The following is an 18451-nucleotide window of genomic DNA, read 5'->3' as shown; positions in this document are numbered from 1 at the left end:
TGCCTGATCTCTTGTGAGACAGACAAAGAGATAGGAAATCAACATGCTAGTCCACTGTTACCAGAGGTATCATGTCCTATTAGCATAATATGCTTCACCTTAAAAGTACCTCCCACCAATATCTGCACCAAACTGAATTATAGCAAAATGATGAGGAAAAAGGGAATAGTGCCGTAAGAGTTAATTAGCCTGGCAGGAAGTTTGTTCCCAGATGGCCACTGACAGGAGGTGAGATTATCAAAACAAAAGGGATGGAACAGAGTGCAGATCACAGATGATCCTACACTGCAGCTAGGATTTTGCCTGCTCCCTTCCACAAACCCTCTCAATGAAAGGCTATCTTAAACTGTGCCCTCCCAGTACCCAGGGACCACTCAGAGCACGTCTACATGATTGACAGCTCCCCAAATAATTCTCCGTTGCTGGCAGTGGAAAATGTTTCCCTTTTACTTTTAAGAGCAAACAATACTGATGCAGAAGAAAGATAAGAATAATAAGAACCATTATGGCTGCATCAGGAGTTCTTTAGGACTTAAAAATAAGAAAGAATCACACAGTAAATGGGAGTAAGGACATGTGAGTACAGAGAGTGTATACTGGCAGTACAATCACACTGGAACAGAAGCAGCACTCCCAACATGCACCAGGCTAGTGAGCAACAGAAAGGCTCCAGAAATACCTTCTAAGCAAGAAGATGACATAGGAAAGTCTAGTCCTATGAGACCATGACAGCATACGACAGATGACACAGATGAGACTGAAGAATTCAGTGTATTCTTCAACACTCAGAATAAAACGATAACTGTAACACCCTGCATGAGACAATGAATTTTACAAAGAGATTAGACAAGCCAGGTGTGGGAAGGGATGAGTTAAAGACAAGTGAATCAGAATAGAGGTATTCAAATATACAGCACTTGGTGACATTCCCCATAGAATACTCAAGGACTCAGCTGACAAACTCTCTGAACTATTAGCTATACCTTTAGGGAGTCATAGGAATAGGGGAGGGTGACAGGGTCTTCGGAAGAGAAGTACAATATCTGTTTTTAGAAAAGGAAACAATGGAAAGGGGATATTATAGACCAAATAGTTTAACTCTAGAGTCTGGAGATTTTTAGGAAAAAAAATATTAAACAATTAGATTACAGTCACCCGAAAGATAAGATAATAAAAATGCCAGGTATGAATTTCTCAAGAACAAATCATGTCAAGTTAGACCAATTCCTTTCTTTGCTAGGATAACTGATCCACTGAGAGGGAAGAAGTAGTAGAAGTGATGTCTACTGAAGTAAGGATTCTTTCCTTTACTTTCTAATGCCTTTTTAAGAAGTTCTGCATGACGAATTCACCTCACTAAGCGGGGCACACATGTTTTTTCCAACAGGTTGGCCAGCCTGGTAAGGAGGGCTTTAAAATGGGAAACGCGGGGGAAGGGGAGTGCTACAGAGACAGGGTAGTCAATACAACACTGCTCAAGTTAGGATGCCTCCTGTGGGTACATGCAGCCACAGGAGACAGCATGGGACATGGCTATGAAAGATCCCCTTGCACCTCTCCTGAGAAGCCTGCGTGCTCGATTGGCTCTCTGAAATGCCTATACACCAATGCACGCAGCATGGGGAATAAACAGGAAGAATTAGAGATCTGTGTGCAGTCACAGGGCCATGATCTCATTGCAGTTACAGAGACATGGTGGGATAGCTCACATGACTGGAATACCATGGATGGCTATGTGCTTTTTAGGAAAGATAGGCTGGGAAGGCGAGGTGGTGGAGTTGCTCTTCGTGTGAGGGAGCAACTAGAATGTATGCAGCTCTGCCTCGGGGTGGATGAAGAGCAAGTTCAGAGCCTACGGGTAAGGATTAAAGGGCAGGCTAACATGGGTGACACGGTGGTGGGGTTTACTACAGACCACCTGATCAGGAAGAGGAAGTTGATGAGGCCTTCTACAGACAGCTGAAAGCAGTCTCACAATCACAGGCCCTGGTTCTCATGGAGGACTTTAACCACCGTGACATCCACCGTGCTGGGAAGAGAACACAGCTAGATGCAAACAGTCAAGGAGGTTCCTGCAGAGCACTGAGGATAATTTCTTGACACAGGTGGGGAAGACACCAACAAGGAGAGGTGTGCTGCTGGACCTTGTACTAACAAACAAGGAAGGTCTGGCTGGAGATGTGAAGGCTGGGGGCAGCCTTGGCTGCAGTGACCATGAGAAGGTAGAGTTCAGGATCCTGTGAGGAGGAAGCGGGGCAATAAGTAGGATTGCAACGCTGGACTTGAGGAGAGCTAACTTTGGCCTCTTCCGGGGCCTACGTAGGGGAATCTCATGGGACAGGGCCCTAGAAGGAAGAGGGGTCCAAGAAAGCTGGTTAATATTCAAGCATCACTTCCTCCAGGCTCAAGATCGGTGCATCCCTCCGAGAAAGAAGTCGAGCAAAGCGGGCAGGAGACCTGCCTGGATGAGCAAGGAACTCCTGGCAAAACTCCAACAGAAGAAGGAAGTCTACAGAATGTGGCAAAGAGGACAGGCCACTTGGGAGGAATACAGGGATATTGAGTATGCAGGGATGCGACAAGGAAGGCTAAGGCCCAGTTGGAATTAAATCTGGCAAGGGTTGTCAAGGACAACAAGAAGGGCTTCTTCAAATACATCCGTAGCAAAAGGAAGACTAGGGAAAACATGGGCCCGCTGCTGAATGGGGCGGGTGCCCTGATAACAAGGGATGCAGAGAATGTAGAGTTGCTGAATGCCTTCTTTGCTTCAGTCTTCACTGCTAAGGCCAGTCCTCAGGAATTCCAGACCCTGGGGACAAGAGAGGAAGTCTGGAGAAAGGAAGACTCTCCCTTGGTTGAGGAGGATCAGGTTAGAGATCTTTTGTCCAAACTTGACATCCATAAATCCATGGGCCCTGAGGGGATGCACCCACGAGTGCTGAGGGAGCTGGCGGACGTTATTGCTCGGCCACTCTCCATCATCTTGGAAAGGTCATAGGGATCAGGAGAGGTGCCTGAGGACTGGAAGAAAGCCAGTGTCACCCCAGTCTTCCAAAAGGGCAAGAAGGAGGAGCCAGGGAACTACAGGCCTGTCAGCCTCCCCTCCATCCCTGGAAAGCTGATGGAAACAGCTCCTCCTGGAGGTCATCACTAAGCATCTGGAGGACAAGAAGGTGATCAGGAGCAGGCAGCACGGATTCACCAAAGGGAAATCATGCTTGACCAATCTGATAGCCTTCTCTGATGGAAGGACTGGCTGGGTAGATGAGGGCAGAGCAGTGCATGTTGTCTCCCTGGACTTGAGCAAGGCTTTGGACACTGTCTCCCGTCACATCCTCACAGGGAAACTCAGGAAGTGTGGGCTAGATGAGTGGACGGTGAGGTGGCTTGAGAACTGGCTGGAGGGCCGAGCTCCGAGGGCTGTGGTGAATGGTGCAGAGTCTAGTTGGAGGCCTGTAGCTAGTGGTGTCCCCCAGGGGTCAGTCCTGGGTCCAGTCTTCTTCAATGTATTCCTCAATGACCCGGAGGAAGGCACAGAGTGCACCCTCAGCAAGTTTGCTGATGATACTAAACTGGGGGGAGTGGCTGATAGTCCAGAAGGCTGTGCTGCCATTTCGAGGGACCTGGACAGGCTGGAGAGCTGGCCAGAGAGGAACCTCCTGAAGTTCAACAAAGGCAGGTGCAGGGTCCTGCACCTAGGCGGGAATAACCCCCTGCACCAGTACAGGCTGGGGGCTGACCTGCTGGAAAGTAGCTCTGCAGAGAAGGATCTGGGAGTGCTGGTGGACAACAAGTTGAGCATGAGGCAGCCAAGAAGGCCAATGGTATGCTGGGGTGCCTTAGGCAGAGTGTTGCCAGCAGGTGGAGGGAGGTGACCCTGCCCCTCTCCTCAGCCCTGGGGAGGCCCCACCTGGGGTACTGTGTCCAGTTCTGGGCTCCCCAGTCCAAGAGAGACATGGCACTACTGGAGGGAGTCCAGCGGAGGGCTACCAAGATGATGAGGGGAGTGGAGCATCTCTCCTATGAAGAAAGACTGAGGGAGCTGGGCCTGTTGAGCCTGGAGAAGAGAAGACTGAGAGGGGATCTCATCAATGTGTGCAAGTACCTGAAGGGAGGGTGTCAAGAGGATGGGGCCAGCCTCTTCTCCGTGGTGCCCAGCAACAGGACAAGAGGCAACGGGCACAAACTGAACCACAGGAAGTTCCATCTGAACCTGAGGAAAAACTTCTTCACTGTGAGGGTGACAGAGCATTGGAACAGGTTGCCCAGAGAGGTGGTGGAGTCTCCTTCGCTGGAGATATTCAAAAGCCGTCTGGATGTGATCCTGGGCAATATGCTCTAGGTGACCCTGCTTGAGCAGGGAGGTTGGACTAGCTGATCTCCAGAGGTCCCTTCCAACCTTAACCATTCTGTGTGATTCTGTGATTCTGTAATTACGAACCAGGAAGTAGGATCAAAAGTGGACTTCTATATGAAGGACAGAAAGGGCACAATCTTGTTCTCTGTGGATTCTGATGCTGAGCTCAGGAGCTCTTTCCCCACCAGTTTTTCTTCCTGTGACATTTTTGATTTAACCTCACTGGACAATCGAGAGATCAGCATACTGCTTTAGCTGAAACCCAGTTGGGTATAGAGCCTCAAATGCCTTTTCTGCCAACAGTGCCCGCTGTTTGGAAGATTTCAATCCCTTTCTCCAGGAAGGGGTCTAGGTCTCATAGCTCCACCTCTCCCTCTTGCCCAAGAGCAAATTGACAGTTTTGGTCTTTGCCTGAAATTCACTTACTCCTCCGAACTGAGTTTTCAGCTTTAGATTAATCCCAAGTTTTTGCTTTTCCTTTGTGCACTCTGTTTAAAAACATGTCATTCACATGTTACATTTTAGGCATCTTCAGATGTACTCGCTGCTATTTCATGGTCAACTGCTCCTTCTTCCTGTGCTAATAGAGAACTAATAAATGCATTAAGTATTTCCAAGCTCGCTATTGCTTGGAGGGAAACAGAAAGGGAACTGCTAACAATCACCTTCCTTAGAAACACCCATTGCTTGCAGAGGCTGGGTGAAGCCCTGTTAAAGCTTTCCCCAACTGTTGTTCATGTTTCTTGAGTTTCAGTCCTAAAGGGGATTAGAAATGCTTTGCTTCCCTACCCTAGGTGTTTCCTTAATTTCCTTTACCTTTGGTACCATGTGTTGCTTAGAAATTTCTTGGAGGCAGAGTCAGCTATGGGCAAAAATCAAGCAGACAACTCCTCTGGCCAAAAAGATTGTGACTGTGCTGTCTGGTTTGCCTCTGCTGGATCTCTGGAAAGAACAGGCTGCTTTTCCCAAGGTGAGAGCCTCACCTTGGGAGACAGTTCTGTGCTCCCCAAAGCAGCAGTCCTTACCTCCACTGCAGCCAGAGTAACAGCTAGGCCTTCAAAGGCTCGTTCTGTCTGTCCCCATCCCACCTGTGCTGTTGCAGTGTATCCTGGTCCTTGGAGCAGCAAAATTCAAAGTTGCTGATCCTTTAGGAAGTCTTAAGCTGGCTCTAGTTGGAGATAAACAATTTGTCTGAGCTGTGTTTCATACTCTGTTCATACTCTGAGCTCTAATTCATTGGCTTTGATCCACTGTACAGCAAGACATTCAGCTCCAAGAAGCTCCTGCAAGAATGTGATGGAGATGTAGAGCTCCCCACTCACTGCCTCTTTCTAAGGATTTTTCTGATCTCTCCCTGATTTCAAATGAAAAACCGAGATCCCATGAGACTAACTTTAGCATCTAATTAGGTACTGCTGCACCTATGTTTAAGAAACTTATCCTGGGGTAAAGCAGTCCTCCTACAGCAAGCTCCTAAATTTCCTTTCTAGTCAATGGAGAGAGGGAGACAACTAAAGGACAAGCCTGTCCACTAAAGTTATCTGTCTTAAATGTTTTGCTCTAGAAGAAAATTCTAGGTTAAAAGGGAATCATCCCTGAAGCTGGCAAAAGGTACCTAAAGCTTGGAGAGGGGCTGGGCATTTGCAGCTGGTCAGCATAAGCAAATATACCTGCATTGTCTAGACAGCTCCAAAAGCTAAGGAGAAGTACTCCTAGGTGACACAGAATCTGAAAATGATGTCCTGCAGTTCTCAGCATTTTCAACACTTAAGGCTTCTGGGAAATTTAGCTCCTGATCCAGTCTGGCATTTTTTTGAAAGTTTTGCCCTCCTTATATTTATTATAAGCTGCATGCTGAGCTGGTGAGTAACACCCTTAAAATAGTCTAGCAACTCCATACAAATTATTGGGTTAGCTCATAGAAGGAAAAAAAAAATACTGCTCAGGATGATTCAAGTTATGAGAAACAGGCTCTATGGCTTCATTCTCTGGTTAGCAAATTGTTTGTGAATAGGTTCAGATTTCTTCAAATGGGTCATTTCTTAAAGGGATTCTCTGGCTAATCTGCATGAAGTCATTCAGAGATTCAGGGCGCCTTGAAGAGTTCAGCTGGCTACTAGCCACTTTCCATAATGTGATTCAAGGTATGTGTTTTGTCATTTACACAGAATCACAGAATCACAGAATCGTTTAGGTTGGAAGGGACCTCTGGAGATCAGCTAGTCCAACCCCCCTGCTCCAGCAGGGTGCTCTAGAGCACATTGCACAGGATTGCGTCCAGACAGGTTTTGAATATCTCCAGCGAAGGAGACTCCACTACCTCTCTGGGCAACCTCTTCCAGTGCTCTGTCACCCTCACAGGAAAGAAGTTTCTCCTCATGTTCAGCTGCAATGTCCTGTGTTTGACTTTGTGCCCACTGCCTCTCGTCCTGTCACTGGGCACCACGGAGAAGGGTCTGGCCCCATCCTCTTGACACCCTCCCTTCGCATACTTGTACACATTGATGAGATCCCCTCTCAGTCTTCCCTTCTCCAGGCTCAACAGGCCCAGCTCAGCCTGGGAGAGATGCTCCACTCCCCTCATCATCTTTGTAGGCCTCCACTGGGCTTGCTCCAACAGCTCCATGTCTCTCTTGGACTGGGGAGCCCAGAATTGGACACAGTACCCCAGGTGGGGCCTCCCCAGGGCTGAGGAGAGGGGCAGGGTCACCTCCCTCCACCTGCTGGCAACACTCTGCCTAAGGCACCCCAGCATACCATTGGCCTTCTTGGCCACAAGGGCACACTGCTGGCTCGTGGTCAACTTGTTGTCCACCACGACTCCCAGGTCCTTCTCTGCAGAGCTACTTTCCACCAGGTCAACCCCCAGCCTGTCCTGGTGCAGGGGGTTATTCCTCCGCAGGTGCAGGACCCGGCACTTGCCTTTGTTGAACCTCAGGAGGTTCCTCTCTGGCCAGCTCTCCAGCCTGTCCAGGTCCCTCGGAATGGCAGCACAGCCTTTTGGACTATCAGCCACTCCTCACAGTTTTGTATCATCCGCAAACGTGCACTCTGAGTGCACTCTGTGCCTTCCTCCGGGTCATTGAGGAATATGCTGAGCAAGACTGGACCCAGGACTGCCCCCTGGGAGACACCGCTAGCTACAGGCCTCCAACTAGACTCTGTGCTGCTCACCACAACCCTCTCAGCTCTTCCCTCCAGCCAGTTCTCAAGCCACCTCACTCTCCACTCATCCAACGCACACTTCCTGAGCTTACCTAGGAGGATGTGATGGGAGACAGTGTCCAAAGCCTTGCTCAAGTCCAGGGAGACAACATGCACTGCTCTGCCCTCATCTACCCAGCCAGTCCTTCCAGCAGAGAAGGCTATCAGATTGGTCAAGCATGATTTCCCTTTGGTGAATCCGTGCTGCCTGCTCCTGATCACCTTCTTGTCTTCCAGATGCTTAGAGATGACCTCCAGGAGGAGCTGTTCCATCACCTTGCCAGGGATGGAGGGGAGGCTGACAGGCCTGTAGTTCCCTGGCTCCTCCTTCTTACCCTTTTGGAAGACTGGGGTGACACTGGCTTTCTTCCAGTCCTCAGGCACCTCTCCTGATCCCTATGACCTTTCCAAGATGATGGAGAGTGGCCTAGCGATAACATCCGCCAGCTCCCTCAGCACTCGTGGGTGTATCCCATCAGGGCCCATGGATTTATGGATGTCCAGTTTGGACAAAAGATCTCTAACCTGATCCTCCTCGACCAAGGGAGAGTCTTCCTTTCTGCAGATTTTCTCTCTTGTCCCCAAGGTCTGGAATTCCCCAGGGCTGGCCTTAGCAGTGAAGACTGAAGCAAAGAAGGCATTCAGCAACTCTACATTCTCTGCATCCCTTGTTATCAGGGCACCCGCCCCATTCAGCAGCGGGCCCACGTTTTCCCTAGTCTTCCTTTTGCTACGGATGTATTTGAAGAAGCCCTTCTTGTTGTCCTTGACAACCCTTGCCAGATTTAATTCCAACTGGGCCTTAGCCTTCCTGGTCACATCCCTGCACACTCTGACAACGTCCCTGTATTCCTCCCAAGTGGCCTGTCCCCTTTGCCCCATTCTGTGTACTTCCTTCTTCTGCTGGAGTTTTGCCAGGAGTTCCTTGCTCATCCAGGCAGGTCTCCTGCCCGCTTTGCTCGACTTCTTCCTCGGAGGGATGCACCGCTCTTGAGCCTGGAGGAAGTGATGCTTGAATATTAACCAGCTTTCTTGGACCCCTCTTCCTTCTAGGGCCCTACCCCATGAGATTTAATTCATGAAGGTTTGTTCCTCCATGGCTGAATGTGGGTTAAGAAGAAAAAAATGGAGAATGAAGGTAAAGTGACTTTGGTGCAGATAACTCATGCTTGAAAGAGGGCAATTTTAGAATTTGTTCACATACAGCGACAGGCTTTCTGAATACAATGAGAAATAATCTGATGCAGAAACTGAGCTAACCTGATCAGCAAATTATTTTCTGGAGGTTGTCATAGGTGTCCAGTCTAGGCTTATGAATTAAGACTGTGGGTTCCCTATTGAGACCTACTGCTGTAGCTGAAAAGTAGGGATCCAGGTTAGCAGACATTGGTGCACAGTAAGGGCCTGCATCTTCCCCTCACTTTGCTGGTGGTGCCAAGAGGTCTATCCAGCTGCACTTAGGAAATGCTTTCCCTTCTGCTCTCCACTACCCCCTCCTTCAAATAAACAGCAAGATTCCTGTAGGGGGAAAGTCAGATGGTTGTTACATTAATTTTATATTCTACTGGTAACTTATTTTTATTAAAACAGGTGCACACTCCAAAAAGGGAAAGTTATATAATGCCTTAGAGGTTAGAAAAATTGTAGACAACCTGGAAAGCAAGGGTACAAAATGCATTTCTCAGCTAGAACCATTGCTAGCAGCAGAGAATCATTCCTGTAATGAAGAATATCAAAAAGATGGATAGCGTTATGCACAGCTTTGTACTGACTGTAACTGGAGGAAGCCATTTTGGAAGGCCCCATTGGGAGTTATCTGATGCATTGCTTGGATCCACAGTTAAATTTACCCTTCACAGCCTTGGTGGCTCAGCCCCCCACTGTGTGATGGATGGGTGCAGCTTCATGTGCATAAGGCCTTTATGGCCCAGGAAAGGAGGATTTACAACAGCGAGGAGGGCACAACAGGAATTGTTCAAGCAGTGGCCACCTCCATCCCAGGAGCTGCCAAAGAAGTATCTGTGTGCATACCTGCATGTCACAGATTTGGGGATATATGTCAGGAGAGGTGTCAAGGCCCATATTCAACCCACTGTGACTTCCTCTGGTCACTCTGTATGTATGTTCCTCATCACAGAATCACAGAATCACAGAATCGTTTAGGTTGGAAGGGACCTCTGGAGATCAGCTAGTCCAACCTCCCTGCTCAAGCAGGGTCCTCTAGCGCACATTGCCCAGGATCACGTCCAGGCAGGTTTTGAATATCTCCAGGGAAGGAGACTCCACAACCTCTCTGGGCAACCTGTTCCAATGCTCTGTCACCCTCACAGTGAAGAAGTTTTTTCTCAGGTTCAGATGGAACTTCCATCACTCCTGCGCAAGACAGCCGGGCACACAGAATGCACTCACAGAGATGAGAGTTCAGGATACTTGAAGCATTGGCCCTTGCCTATCTCCTGCATGGGCATCCTGACCATTGGAGGTTTTTGCTTCAGTCACAGGCTCAAAAAAAAAAGCCAGATTTCATGGCACTGCTCTGTACTTCAGTCAGTTAATAGCACCTCTAGACCCCCAGTCACGGTTCCCTCTGTCACTCCGGATGAAAGCGATGGCCATGTAATGTGTATGTTAATATCATTTATTAGAGAATAGATTCTTCCAATAAGGCATTTTTCTCTTTGTTAAAGATTTGTTCAAGGCCTGAAACAACTGAGCTGTGGCTCAAAGTGATACTCCAGCATTAACACTGGATATGAGAGTAACCCTAGCTGATCAGTTGCACGTTTCTGGGGTTTTCACACCAGATTCCCTGTGTAGGAAAAATCAATTTCCACAAGAGCTGCTTGCTTCTTAAGAGACTGGTTTAATCTCCATACTTGCCCCAGGGATAGAACTGAGGTGCTTAGACAGCAGGAGTGTCAACCCATCACCCAAACCAAATTTCTAGGAAATTAACTCCCAGGAGTTAATTACTTTTAAGATGAACTCCAAACTCAAGCTAAGAGAGCAAATTCTCCTGCTGTTCTTACAATGGTTTCTCTGCAGTCACCTCTCTGCAAATTCTGCTTAATCCAAACCAAGAGCATAACCTCCCCTCCTTTCCCCATTTGCCATCAGTGAAGAGAAGGGAGTAGAAAATCTGCATATAGCAGAAAAACTGTGTAAAACTGAGCCACAATAACAATGTAAATGAACAGTCCTTAGAAGAATTCATATTTCTAATTTCCCACCCTCTGAGTATGCAACCTTTGTACATACACATGTGGTGTTTCTATGGCCTTCGATGTACAGAAAGATACTGCAGGACATTCATTAGGAGTCTGAGCTTTACACAGAAGTTGTGATATGCTGTTTAACCCCAGGGAAAATAGGCTAGAGAAATTCTTTTAAGTACTGAATGAGCAAAAGCTCTCACAATGCTATGCATGGCCACCAGTCCTTTTGTGGAAACACGGGATCTGAATGGATGTACAGAAAGAGACTTCGTTTCACTCTTCTTCAGAAGTCATAAGACCTGATTTCCCTCTTATCCTAAGATGTGGGACAGAGATGAGAGAACTGTTCCAACTGGGAGTGCCAGTGAAATAAGACCTGACTGTGAGGAACAGAAACTTCATCTGGCAAGACTAAATGCCAGGGCTAAGGCTGGCAGTGTTCTTAAAGACAAAAACATGATACAATATGACTTGTGAAAGCAGAGCACTCTGCTGCTGCATCAGAGTGAAGCAGGAGGAAAGACTCTCTGATTGTAATACAGTACAAACAGCTTGATCCTAAGGAGACTCAGACAGAACAATCTGTCACTTACAGTCACTAATTAGGCTAATAAAGGTCTCGGCTTCACCTGGATAAACCTTAAATGATGCAATGGACAGATTGCCCAGAGACAGGAAGAGATTCAAGTTAGATTTGAGCAAAGATGTAGCTCTTTAAAACCAAATGATCTTAAACTCCACTGAAAGGTGACCCTAAATTCTTCTCCATGGGCCTAGCTCTGAGCTTCAGCAACATGGAGGCACCATAGCTCTGAAGATATTTAAAGTCAAGGATGGGATTCAATTAAAGAGGAAAATGGGTAATAATAGGTCCTTTCTACTGGAAATTCAGTGTCAACATACTCTGCATAGTCATCACTTCTTCTGTGTAATAAAATCACAGAAGCACAGAATGGTTAGGATTGGAAGGTACCATTGCACCATCTGCTGCAATGCTCCTACTCAAGCAGGGTCCTCTAGAGCACATTGGACAGGATCATGTCCAGGTGGGTTTTGAATATCTCCAGGGAAGGAGACTCCACTACCTCTCTGGGCAACCTCTTCCAGTGCTCTGTCACCCTCACAGGAAAGAAGTTTCTCCTCATGTTCAGCTGCAATGTCCTGTGTTTCACTTTGTGCCCACTGCCTCTCGTCCTGTCGCTGGGCACCACGGAGAAGGGTCTGGCCCCATCCTCTTGACACCCTCCCTTCGCATACTTGTACACATTGACGAGATCCCCTCTCAGTCTTCCCTTCTCCAGGCTCAACAGGCCCAGCTCAGCCTGGGAGAGATGCTCCACTCCCCTCATCATCTTTGTAGGCCTCCACTGGGCTTGCTCCAACAGCTCCATGTCTCTCTTGGACTGGGGAGCCCAGAATTGGACACAGTACCCCAGGTGGGGCCTCCCCAGGGCTGAGGAGAGGGGCAGGGTCACCTCCCTCCACCTGCTGGCAACACTCTGCCTAAGGCACCCCAGCATACCATTGGCCTTCTTGGCCACAAGGGCACACTGCTGGCTCATGCTCAACTTGTTGTCCACCAGGACCCCCAGATCCTTCTCTGCAGAGCTACTTTCCACCAGGTCAACCCCCAGCCTGTCCTGGTGCAGGGGGTTATTCCTCCGCAGGTGCAGGACCCGGCACTTGCCTTTGTTGAACTTCAGGAGGTTCTCCTCTGCCCATTTCTCCACTCTGTCAAGGTCTTGCCAAATAGAACCACAGCCCTCTGCTGTATTAGCCACTTTTCCCAGTTTTCTATCATTAGAAAACTTGCTGAAGATGCACTCTGTCCAATCATCCAGATTGTTGATGAATAAGTTGAACACAACTGGCCCCAGTATTGACCCCTTGGAGACACCACTGGCTACAGGCCTCCAACTAGACTTTGTGCCACTGATCTCTGCCCTTTGACCTCTGCCATCCAGCCAGTTTTCAATCCACCTCACTGTCTGCTCATCTAGCCTGTACTTCATCAGCTTGGCTATGAGGATGTGATGGGAGGCAGTGTCAAAAGCCTTGCTGAAGTCAAGGTAGAGTAAAACCACTGCTCTGCCCTCATCTAACCAGCCAGTCATCTCATTCAGGAAGGCTATCAGGTTGTTTAAGCATGATTTCCCTTTAGTGAATCCATGCTGACTACTCCTGATTACCTTCTTGTCCTTTGTGTTCTTGGAAATGGTATGCAAAGATGGTATCAGCTGCTCCATCATGATCCCAGGGACTGAGGCTGACTGGCCTGTATTTCCCTGGTCCTTCTTTGTGCCTTTCTTGAAGACTGGGGTGATGTTTGCTCTCTTCCAGTCCTGAGGCACCTCTTCCAGTTGCTTTGACCTTTCAAAGGTAATTGAGAATGGCTTCGCAATGACATCAGCTAGTTCCCTCAGCACTCATGACAAGTGCATCTTGTCAGGGCCAGGTTGATGACTTGTCGGATTAGATTTTGTACTAGAAAGGAGCAGAATTGGGGAGCAGAAGGGATAGATGGGACTCACAGGAACGGTACAGAGGCCTAGGAAGTATTTTGTGTTTATAGACCAGGTTTGCTGGTCTATCTTTCGATGATATCCATGCTAACAACCACAGGCATTGTCACATGACCTCCAAAGGGAAACTGTAAGTGGAAGAGCCCAAAGCTCAGTATATGCCAGTTCTGGGGGATACTCTCTGGGTAGACTCCAGGGCCTTGAATGAGATGCCCCTTCACTTATGGACAGAGATGACATAGAGTAAAACATCTGCCCTGTCGATGATCTCACAGCTCTGTTTCCTGGTCATTACAGCTGTCAAATCTGCACACTTGCAAATCTGAGAAATGGAGGCCACAGAAACCATGTCTTCAAGACAAATCCAAAGATCCACTGAACACAGGCACTCTCTGGAGGAAAAGCATTCCCATAGCTTACTTTCAGTTTCACTAAGTTTGCTAGAGCTTTCTTTTCTGTCTTGGGCTATGGACACTTGTCTAGTTCTTGAGAGCAATGAGCAGTCCAGGGCTGCCTCACATTTAGACCCAAAGGTGTTTACAGTGGAGACCCACCTCCACTCAACACATTTGTGTGCCTGGTCCAGGTAATGTGCTTGGAACACATCTCCTCCAGAGGAAACTCTGACTGGGGGAAGTCATGCTGCTCCTCGTGATAGTTAGCTCACCTGTATTCTCCAGAAAGGAACAGGTCCCTGCATCTCCCCCACCCTTTCCATCAATACCTCAGTCCTGCCAGGAACAAGATCTTGGGATAGGGTGGTGAAAGCCATATTTCCCTTCCCCACACTCCTCTTGTCTTCTCTTGGCACTATTCTCCCTAGCATACCATGCACTAGCGCCAATGGTCACAAGCTCCAGACGGGGAGCCAGTGCAACAACCTGCAGATTGGAGATTTGCAATGCATCAAGGATTCAAAGGCCAGCACTGAGCGCTAACCTCAGAAGAGCCTAGTTACAAGCTTTATGCTTATTTTCACAATTATTACCTTGCCTTTTAAGTCAGTCTGAAGTAAAAACCTGAGTATGAGGCCTCTTTAGCAGAAGTGCAACTTTTCTCATGGGTAATATTTGCTGCTGGTTCACGGAGGGCAGAATCGGGGAGTTAACTCAAACCTGCAGATAGCAGGGATGCACGAGCACCACAGGGCCACCACACAAACAGGAGGCTAACTCTGTTGCAACCAGTGTGTCTGGGGAGTAGTAACCTGCACCAGTGGAGTGATTTAGGACCTCTGGCAGGACAGGGTCTGCTCACGCCTCTAACTAGATTCAAACTACTGCATTCAACAGCTTCAAACAGCTGCATTCTCACCAACTAACCTGTGCTTAGTATGCAGCTGGTATTTCCTGGAAGACTTTTGGAAATGCCTGCCACCATAAACTGGAATTTGAACGCTAACTGGCTATGTGCTTTTTAGGAAAGATAGGCTGGGAAGGCGAGGTGGTGGAGTTGCTCTTCGTGTGAGGGAGCAACTAGAATGTATGCAGCTCTGCCTAGGGGGTGGATGAAGAGCAAGTTCAGAGCCTACGGGTAAGGATTAAAGGGCAGGCTAACATGGGTGACACGGTGGTGGGGTTTACTACAGGCCACCTGATCAGGAAGAGGAAGTTGATGAGGCCTTCTACAGACAGCTGAAAGCAGTCTCACAATCACAGGCCCTGGTTCTCATGGAGGACTTTAACCACCGTGACATCCACCGTGCTGGGAAGAGAACACAGCTAGATGCAAACAGTCAAGGAGGTTCCTGCAGAGCACTGAGGATAATTTCTTGACACAGGTGGGGAAGACACCAACAAGGAGAGGTGTGCTGCTGGACCTTGTACTAACAAACAAGGAAGGTCTGGCTGGAGATGTGAAGGCTGGGGGCAGCCTTGGCTGCAGTGACCATGAGAAGGTAGAGTTCAGGATCCTGTGAGGAGGAAGCGGGGCAATAAGTAGGATTGCAACGCTGGACTTGAGGAGAGCTAACTTTGGCCTCTTCCGGGGCCTACGTAGGGGAATCTCATGGGACAGGGCCCTAGAAGGAAGAGGGGTCCAAGAAAGCTGGTTAATATTCAAGCATCACTTCCTCCAGGCTCAAGATCGGTGCATCCCTCCGAGAAAGAAGTCGAGCAAAGCGGGCAGGAGACCTGCCTGGATGAGCAAGGAACTCCTGGCAAAACTCCAACAGAAGAAGGAAGTCTACAGAATGTGGCAAAGGGGACAGGCCACTTGGGAGGAATACAGGGATATTGAGTATGCAGGGATGCGACAAGGAAGGCTAAGGCCCAGTTGGAATTAAATCTGGCAAGGGTTGTCAAGGACAACAAGAAGGGCTTCTTCAAATACATCCGTAGCAAAAGGAAGACTAGGGAAAACGTGGGCCCGCTGCTGAATGGCGGGGGGGGGGGGGGGGCCCTGGTGATGAAGGATACAGAGAATGTAGAGCTGCTGAATGCCTTCTTTGCTTCAGTCTTCACTGCTAAGGCCAGTCCTCAGGAATTCCAGACCCTGGGGACAAGAGAGAAAATCTGGAGAAAGGAAGGCTCTCCCTTGGTCGAGGAGGATCAGGTTAGAGATCATTTGGGCAAATCCATGGGCCCTGATGGGATACACCCACGAGTGCTGAGGGAGCTGGCGGATGTTATCGCTAGGCCATTCTCCATCATCTTGCAAAGGTCATAGGGATCAGGAGAGGTGCCTGAGGACTGGAAGAAAGCCAATGTCACCCCAGTCTTCCAAAAGGGTAAGAAGGAGGGGCCAGGGAACTACAGGCCTGTCAGCCTCCCCTCCATCCCTGGCAAGGTGATGGAACAGCTCCTCCTGGAGGTCATCTCTAAGCATCTGGAGGACAAGAAGGTGATCAGGAGCAGGCAGCATGGATTCACCAAAGGGAAATCATGCTTGACCAATCTGATAGCCTTCTCTGCTGGAAGGACTGGCTGGGTAGATGAGGGCAGAGCAGTGCATGTTGTCTCCCTGGACTTGAGCAAGGCTTTGGACACTGTCTCCCATCACATCCTCCTAGGTAAGCTCAGGAAGTGTGCGTTGGATGAGTGGAGAGTGAGGTGGCTTGAGAACTGGCTGGAGGGAAGAGCTGAGAGGGTTGTGGTGAGCAGCACAGAGTCTAGTTGGAGGCCTGTGGCTAGCAGTGTCCCCCAGGGGGCAGTCCTGGGTCCAGTCTTGCTCAGCATATTCCTCAATGACCTGGAGGAAGGCACAGAGTGCACTCAGAGTGCACGTTTGCGGATGATACAAAACTGTGAGGAGTGGCTGATAGTCCAAAAGGCTGCGCTGCCATTCCGAGGGACCTGGACAGGCTGGAGAGCTGGCCAGAGAGGAACCTCCTGAGGTTCAACAAAGGCAAGTGCCGGGTCCTGCACCTGAGGAGGAATAACCCCCTGCACCAGGACAGGCTGGGGGCTGACCTGGTGGAAAGTAGCTCTGCAGAGAAGGACCTGGGGGTCCTGGTGGACCACAAGTTGACCACGAGCCAGCAGTGTGCCCTTGTGGCCAAGAAGGCCAATGGTATGCTGGGGTGCCTTAGGCAGAGTGTTGCCAGCAGGTGGAGGGAGGTGACCCTGCCCCTCTCCTCAGCCCTGGGGAGGCCCCACCTGGGGTACTGTGTCCAATTCTGGGCTCCCCAGTCCAAGAGAGACATGGAGCTGTTGGAGCAAGCCCAGTGGAGGCCTACAAAGATGATGAGGGGAGTGGAGCATCTCTCCCAGGCTGAGCTGGGCCTGTTGAGCCTGGAGAAGGGAAGACTGAGAGGGGATCTCGTCAATGTGTACAAGTATGCGAAGGGAGGGTGTCAAGAGGATGAGGCCGGACCCTTCTCCGTGGTGCCCAGCGACAGGACGAGAGGCAGTGGGCACAAAGTGAAACACAGGACATTGCAGCTGAACATGAGGAGAAACTTCTTTCCTGTGAGGGTGACAGAGCACTGGAAGAGGTTGCCCAGAGAGGTAGTGGAGTCTCCTTCCCTGGAGATATTCAAAACCTGTCTGGACGCAATCCTGTGCAATGTGCTCTAGAGCACCCTGCTGGAGCAGGGAGGTTGGACTAGCTGATCTCCAGAGGTCCCTTCCAAACTCAACCATTCTGTGATTCTGTGAACTGATGGTGACCAGACTTTGCAGTTAATTCACTCCCCACCCATCGCTGCTGTCTCCCATGCCCGCACTTTGTTTAACCAAGTGCCCTCTGGTGGAATTTACAATCTCCCTATTGCCTTGATTTATTGGATGGAGCCCCTGGGTCTGATGATTAGATGATGTGAGCTCCGCTTTATCCTTTTTTCTAAATCTACAGCAGATTATCTGTTTATGACAAAAGCTGATAATAAAAAATACTCTGCCACACTTATTCCAAATCACATCACCATGGCAACAATGATCAAAGTTTTCCAGTTTTTCCTCAGAAGAGTTTGCTGGGCTAGGCTCTTCATAGAGATCTGTGTGTGTGCTTGGTTGGAGTTTTCTAGTGATTTATCTGGCATCAAGTTTGTCAGTTATCTATGTTTGTTTGTGGAGCTCGAATGCTCTCTTCTGCATCTCTGCCTGTTTCTTCTCAGCCGCTGCCCTCCTCCACTCTCTGATGCCTCCCTAGACACAGCTGCCCTGCTCTCCAGTCTCCTCTCCCACACTCTGCCCCTTCTTCTCAGATCACTGTTTCCTTCCAGCCCTCACTGCCAGCCTACAGAGCTGCTCCTCTCCAGAGATACAGCAACATCGAGCCACTTTCAGCTGCCTCCTTAATGCCACATCCCCCTGGAGACAATAACCAGGCCCCTGGGTGCCACAGCACAACATGCACTTGAATGCGCTTCTAGCTACACAAACACTGTGTAGGGTTGGGCACTGTGGATCACTACAGGAGGGCAGTTCTGAGTGCAGGATCTGAGATGCAAAGTCAGGGGAGACAAACAGGCTTTTTTGGACTTGACTCATCTGATGTACTGTCAACGTGAGGGTGAGATTTCTTGCACTGCTGACCCTACTGACCACCCATGATGTCTTTGGGTGGGGCCCATGGTGACAAAGTCAGATGGGGATGCTGCACTGTGAGTAAACTCTTAAGTGAGAGGGATTCTACCCTCAGTTTCAGGTCTACATTGGCAGGACTACAGCTCAGTGCAGAGAGTTTTTCACCTCTGGCTACCCAAAAAGCAC

This window comes from Struthio camelus, chromosome 17 (genome assembly GCF_040807025.1).
Source record: "Struthio camelus isolate bStrCam1 chromosome 17, bStrCam1.hap1, whole genome shotgun sequence".
Classification (NCBI taxonomy): domain Eukaryota; kingdom Metazoa; phylum Chordata; class Aves; order Struthioniformes; family Struthionidae; genus Struthio; species Struthio camelus.
Note: the sequence above shows the minus strand (reverse complement) of the source record.